The sequence below is a fragment of the Diadema antillarum genome, unplaced genomic scaffold, assembly GCF_040938485.1.
Source record: "Diadema antillarum isolate AM-2024a unplaced genomic scaffold, OU_Dant_1.0 seq00001754_RagTag, whole genome shotgun sequence".
Lineage (NCBI taxonomy): Eukaryota > Metazoa > Echinodermata > Echinoidea > Diadematoida > Diadematidae > Diadema > Diadema antillarum.
In genome coordinates this window covers 677,297-685,159 of record NW_027272436.1, presented here as the reverse complement: position 1 = coordinate 685,159, position 7,863 = coordinate 677,297, and positions in this window count along the sequence as shown.

Genomic DNA, 7,863 nt, shown 5'->3' with positions numbered 1-7,863 from the left:
AAATGATATCAAGGACAAACCTATTTTTACGTTCTGATAATTTCCCTTTAAATGAATCATATTATAGCCTCGTACAAGTGGCGCGAAGAAATGAATTACTGTAGGGCCTACACTGTATTAGCTAAATAGCATGCACAAATACGTACGAGTCAATCATCTGGAGCAGACAGTGTGCGATTAGCCTTTATTTATAGACAAAACTTCAAAGAACAGTTCAACGATGTCCTACATTTATAAGAGACTGCTTGAAGTGGGAAGGAAGAGAGAGGAAGGTTTTGCTGGCAGGGTACAGGAAGGATAAACATTTTTTTTTTTTTCCGGTGAGCTTTGTTCTGATAAGAAAATTATTGTTCAGCTGTACTTCAAAACAAAAAAGAATGTTGGTCTAATACTCTGCAAACAAATTGTTAATGTGAATGCAGGGGACTAAAATGGAGCTGTGCATGTGGATTTCATTTCATTTATTTATTTTATTCTCATTTTTCTTTCAAAACAGCATAAGCAAATATACATTACAAAGTATGACATTCAATGGTAATTAACAAACTAATAAAGATATGCACACATACTGGAATTACAAAGTTATGTTTGCAGAGTAAAAATGAGAACTAAGAGGTCCACTAAAAAGCACTGCTTGTAGATTTTAGACCACTTTAAAATATCTTCAAAAATACTTGTTATACTTTCAAATACGTAATTATGTAATGCAAAAAATAAGACAAAATGAAACAAACAACAGAGACACAACAACGTGACATGACTAGACTTAAGGGGAATATACGAATGAAAGGAATAGAGCAAAAACAAAATTAAAGGAAGAAGGAGAGAAAGAGAGAGAGAGAGAGAGAATGCCTACATGCTGAAAAGGATAGACGGAAGAGGAGATTTATTGATTGATTACTCAAATTGTCCACTCTGGTTATACATTGGATATCGCCCAAAATTAACATTCAATACGTCACAGGTACACCACAATCAGACATGTCAGAGTACAAAATGAAACTCACCCACATTAACATACGGTAACGTATGCACCATAATAACATAATACATTAACCCAACATTTACAACTACATGTATACAAAAACTATTAATATACAGCTGTATATCACTTTCATATAAATATTCCACTCATAGATTTATTTGATAATATCCTTTCATACATCATCAGTATACACCAAACAATATTATATCACCTTCATATCCCAATATATTTGTATAATTCACTCCAAACAATTCCAATATGAATATGATAATTACCATGGCAGCGCCTTATCAAAATAACACCAAATGTGTTTTGCATACACCTGTAAATCATTACATATTCCAAATTTGAAATTACATAACTCAAATACTATGGGAATAAAAAACAAAAAAAAAATCACTCAATATCACCATATACCCCAGATTTCATCATAATTAATTCAGAGCTGTAGAAAAGTTCGCGACGTAAACTTTAAGACGAACCGCCCGACCGCCCGACCAACCACACACGATTCCTATATACCTCCTTATACTCTTTGGATATGCGGGAGTATAATAATAATGATGATATAAATACACCACAAACTAATCATTACAACTTATCTAATTACTCTGGCATTATACGTGTGAATGGAATCCGGGACAAAAGCACTTCTTAAACGGGTACGCTTAGTGCGAGGAGGACAGAGTCTGATACCTGCATGATCTGTTCAGGCAATAGTAACCGTACAGACGGTGTGTTAAATCGGTCATTATCTTGTTTACCTTGACCATCATTCTTTCCACGTGTAAATTCTGTACCACTGGCAATTCCAACCCAATGATATTTTGCCACTTTCGCGGTCTATCGATTCTATAGCCTTGTCCTTTTGTGTAAGATTGCCATAAAAACAAATCAAGTTATACATGACAATAGACTGGAGAAAGGAATTGTAGAAAAGAACCATCAGTGTTCTATATCCAGCCTTAGTTTGCTCAATAATTATTGCCTGATGATTGAGGATGTATTTCGGACGGCAGTTGGTGACTGCATGCAGCTGTGGAAAAATTATGGTAATGAAATGCCTGATTTCATTACTTTATAATGTCATTTTTTCAGTGCGTTGGGGAGTTACCAATAATGAATCTTAATTTGCTGTAACCTACATAGATATTGAATGAAAAATGAATATCTCAGCCAGAATTTAACAACAAAAAAAAAAAAAAATAACGCTTAAGAGTATAATGATGGAGATTTTTTTTTTTAACAGAACTTCAGGAATTTCAAATTTTAGAGCCGGTGTATATAAATGTATTCTGGGCTAAAGGTTCTCAAAAGGGTTAGATGAAACTCAGACCGCCTAGGTGTATGGGATGATCATGAAACCATTGATTTCGTGGAAACATTGAATTAAAACTATTGGGGAGAACGTTTGTGTTGTAGATGAACATGAATTGACCCCAGTTGAAAACGAAACAAATCTTTAATTTTTTAAATCTTGTATTTTTGATGAATAATGAATCCGAGTAGCGAAACCCCACAGATAATACGAAGTAGGGCCTACTTTTTGCAATAACAATAATTTATCTAATAAAATTTGATGGGCGCTGCCCCATGCTAAAATTTCGTATTTGAGATAAGGTAATTTTATTAAAGAAAATACGATGTTAACAAAGAAGACGTTGGAATGCGATACCAATATTATGCGTAATCATTTTACTTATTTTAATAACATGAGGCCTCCACGAAAGTTTTTCATCTACTCTGATACCAAGAAATTTTACATAGGATACACGATCTAATCGAGTATCATCAAAATGATTTCGTTGGCGATTATATTATTGGTCGTTATATCGCACTAAAATGATTAGACTCTGTGCCCTGAAAATAGACATTAAAATGAAGGTGGACTATTTGAGCTCATAGTATGTTTGATATGAAGCTCCTTGTATTACAGTAGTTAACATGAAGCATGCCGAACATCCCAATTACAGTAACTCATTCGGTTATTCTGTTCAAAATAATTCAAATCAGAGAGAGGTTGGCATGACCAACGTCACATCGTGCAGAACTCTACAGAGCAGAGTTCTGTGACTGTACCATGGCCACCATGACGACGAATTTAGAGATAAGGGAGGGGAAAAAAAAGGAATCGCTTTGTAGTCCGGGTTTCAAATTGGCAACTTTGTTCGGTTGGCTGGTCGGAGAGATTTGGAGAAGTTCATTGGCTGTAGAGGGAGACTGGAAGAGTACATTTTACTGAAGGGGTGTTTCTCCATTACCACTTTGTATACATTGTACGGTAGAGACCCGGATCGAATCGGCGGTGGGGGATCTTATCGGCGGTGAGGCAAAAATCCCGCCGATTGGATCTGGGGGATCTGATATACTGGCTAAAGTCCGCCGATAAGTTCCGGTGTCACGGTCGATCAGTTCCGGGTTCCGGGGGAACCGATATACTGGCCGAATCCAGTCGATTAGTTCCGCGGAACGAATATACCGCACAATAGGCAGTACGCACAAACGTTCCGCAACCGCCGATCCTATCCGGGTTGTGCGAGTAGGCCTCATAAGAAACAAAATAATATCTGCTTATTGTGGATGCCTATACCAAACCTAAAAAATCTAAGCAAGATATTTCTTCATTTTTTAAATGATATGAAGGACAAACCTATTTCTACGTTCTGATAATTTTCCTTTAAATGATAATATTATAGCCTCGTACAAGTGGCGCGAAGAAATGAATACTGTAGGGCCTACAATGTATTAGCCAAATAGCATGCACAAAACGTACGAGTCGATAATCTGGAGCCGTTGCACAGACAGTGTGGTGCGATTAGCCTTTATTTATAGACAAAACTTCAAAGAATAGTTCAACCAGGGAGGTGAGACACCTCACCTCCCTGGTTCAAGGAAAGAGCATGGTGATACTATAGTTATAGGTCCTACATTTATAAGAGACTTCTTGAAGTGGGAAGGAAGAGAGAGGGAAGTTTTGCTGGTAGGGTACAGCGTGGATAAACATTTTTTTTTTTCAGTGAGCTTTGTTCTGATAAGAAAATGATTGTTCAGCTGTACTTCATTAAAACAAAAAAGAATGTTGGTCTAATAGTCTGCAAACAAATTGTTAATGTGTATGCAGGGGACTAAAATGGAGCTATACATGTGGATTTCATTTCATTTATCTACTTTATTCTCATTTTTCTTTCAACAAAACATAACACAAAGTAAATCAAAAATGCAATCATAAGCAAATATACATGTATGGCATTCAATGGTAATTAAGAAACTAATAAAGATATGCACACATACTGGAATTACAAAGTTATGTTTGCAGGGTAAAAATGAGAACTAAGAGGTCCACTAAATAGCATTGCTTGTAGATTTTAGACCACTCTAAAATATCTTCAAAAATACTTATTATAATTACAAGTACGTAGTGCATAATGAAAAAAAATGAAACAAACAACAGAGACACAACAACATGACACGACTAAACTGAGGGGAATATACGAATGAAAGGATTAGAGCAAAAACAAAATCAAAGGAAGAAGGAGAGAAGAGAGAGAGAGAGAGAGAATGCCTACACGCTGAACAGAATAAACGGATGAGGAGATTTATTAATAACGTAATACATTAACCCGACATTTGCAACTACATGTATACAAAAACTATTAATATACAGCTGTATATCACTTTCGTATAATTATTACACTCATAAATATATTTGATAATATCCTTTCATACATCATCATTATACACCAAACAATTATATCACCTACATATCCCAATATATTTGTATAATTCACTCCAAAAAATTCCAATATATATACATATATATATATATAGACTGCGAGAAGGGGTCTCGACCATACGAGTGAGTCATTTTTGTATCGTTACAGCCCTGATGAAGGTCCTAACGGGACCGAAAGCTCGGCAATAAACACGCACGTTGACCCTAGCTACGTCCACGATTGCTCTTCTTCTCGCACTGTATATATATATATATATATATATATATATATATACATATATATATATATATATCATCATTACCATGGCAGCGCCTTATCAAAATAACACGAAATGTGTCTTGAATGTACACCTGTAAATCATTACATATTCCAAATTTAAAATTACATAACTTAAATACCGTGGGAATAATTCACTCCACAAAATATAAAAAGAATACAATTACCATAACAATACTTTCTCTATCAAACACACACGAGAAACATATATCATACAAATCTACATCTCACTTTCATCATCACCAAATTTGAACTCAATTACTTCAACTTATAAAGATAATCACTCAATATCACCACATACCCCAGATTTCATCAGAATTAATTCAGAGCTGTAGAAAAGTTAGCGACGTAAACTTTGCGACGAACCGCCCGACCGCCCGACCAACCACACACAATTCCTATATACCTTCTTGTACTCTTTCGATATGTGGGAGTATAATAATAATAAAAATAAATACACCAAAAACTAATCATAACAACTTATCTAATTACTCTGGCATTGTACGTGTGAATGGAATCCGGGACAAAAGTACTTCTAAAACGGGTGTATATGCTTGTGCGAGGAGGACAGAGTCTGATACCTGATCTGTTCAGGCAATAGTAACCGTACAGACGGTGTGGTAAATCGGTCACTATCTTGTTTACTTTGACCATCATTCTTTCCACGTGTAAATCCTGCACCACTGACAATTCCAACCCAATGATATTTTGCCACTTTCGCGGTCTATCGATTCTATAGCCTTGTCCTTTTGTGTAAGATTGCCATAAAAACAAATCAAAGAAAAGAACCATCAGTGTTCTATCCAGCCTCAGTTTGCTCAATTATTGCCTGATGGTTGAGGATGTATTTCGGACAGCAGCTGGTGACTGCATGCAGCTGTGGAAAAATTATGGAAATGAAATGCCTAATTTCATTACTTTATAATGTGATTCTTTCATTGCGTTAGGGTGTTACTGATGATGAATCTTAATTTGCTGTAACGTATATAGATAATGAAAAATAAATATCTCAGCCAGAATTTAACAAAGAATAAAAAATAAATAACGCTTGAAGAGTACACTAATGATGGAGTTTTTTTTTTTCAGAACTTAAGGAATTTCAAAATTTAGAGCCGGTGTATATAAATGTATTCTGAGCCTAAGGTTCTCAAAAGGGGTAGATGAAACTCAGACCGCCTAGTAGGATGATCATGAAACCATTGATTTCGTGGAAACATTGAATTAAAACTATTGGGGAGAACATTGAATTAAAACTATTGGGGAGAACATTAATTGTGTTGTAGATGAACATGAATTGACCCAGGAAAAAAAGAAACAAATCTTTGATTTTTTAAATCTTATATTTTTGATGAATAATGAATCTGAGTGGCGAAACCCCACAGATAATACGAAGTAGGGCCTACTTTTTTTTGCAATAACAATAATTCATGTAATAAAATTTGATGGGCGCTGCCCCATGCCAAAATGTCGTATTTGAGATAAGGTAATATTAAAGAGAATACAATGCTAACAAAGAAGACGTTGGAATGTGATATCAATATTACGCGTATTCATTTTACTTATTTTAATAACATGAGGCCTGCACGAAAGTTTTTCATCCACTGTGATACCAAGAAATTTTACATAGGATACACGATCTAATCGAGTATCATCAAAATAATATCTGTGCTTAATATTTACAAGGATTTACTAAAAAGATACTTAATTTTCTGAAGGTTTTATGAAGATCTTATCCACTGAGTTACTTTTTTTTCAAATCAGAGTTGACGGTGTCTACGAGAGTAACTGGGTTTTGATGAGAAAAGAAAACATTTGAATCATCATCAAAATGTATAAATGAGAATATGTCAGATGATTTGCAGAAGTCATTGATATAAACTATAAAAAGTAAAGGACCTAATTTATATTACCCTGAGGGACGCCACATTTCATAATTGAAACTTGAGTTATTCTCGTTCAGAGAATATTGTTTTTCGGTTCTCCTGAACCACTCCCTTCTCCCGTATGCCATAATGAGACAATTTATGGATTAAAATTTCTTTATTTATAAAGCTGTTGATTTAAAGCTATTATAACTCGAGATGAATAACATTTTCCTTTGTTTACTTTTCTCCTTATTTTTCTCCTTCGCACTCTCAATCTCTTCTTTATTCTTTATTTTTAATTCTATGTTGTTTTTTCTCTCTCTCTATTAGCCTACCGCTTTTACCCTTTTTACTTTTTATTTATAAAGATTCCATTTTGGGGTACATTAAGCCGTATTTCTGTCTGTTTCCTGTCAAATCATATTACATGTAGTTTACTATAGCTGTTTTTCATTTTCTTATCTCTTTTAATTTCTGTCTATCCCATCGCCACTATTGGCTTCACACCTTTTACATGTGCATGTAATGTGTATTTCCATTAAAAATGTATGTACTGTATAAATGAAACTTAATGTTTACGAAGAGAAAATGTAACTTTTTTTGTGTGGAACACCAGATTTCGGACATAGGTGCACTGTTTGGATATTCAAGTTAGGGTATCACTACAGGAGTCAAAAATTTACGTGAGTTTGTGATATCCCATATTTTGCATGCACTCTAATTTCTTTCAAAGGGAGGGCTAGTAACTGATCAATGGGAATCAGTGAGATTGCTCGGGGATGATTGTTCCAATTCTAGTGGGATTCATTACAGAGAACATTAATATAATTATCTATTGTTGTATGAAAATTATTTTCATTTTAATGAGCAGTTTAATGTTTCCGGGTTAGCATGCCTGTACAGTGACGGGGAATTAAACAGCACATTACTTGAATATGAGACCGTTATGAAGCAAATAATTTTCACAGAACAAAAAATGTACTCTTAAATGAATCCCCCAAGG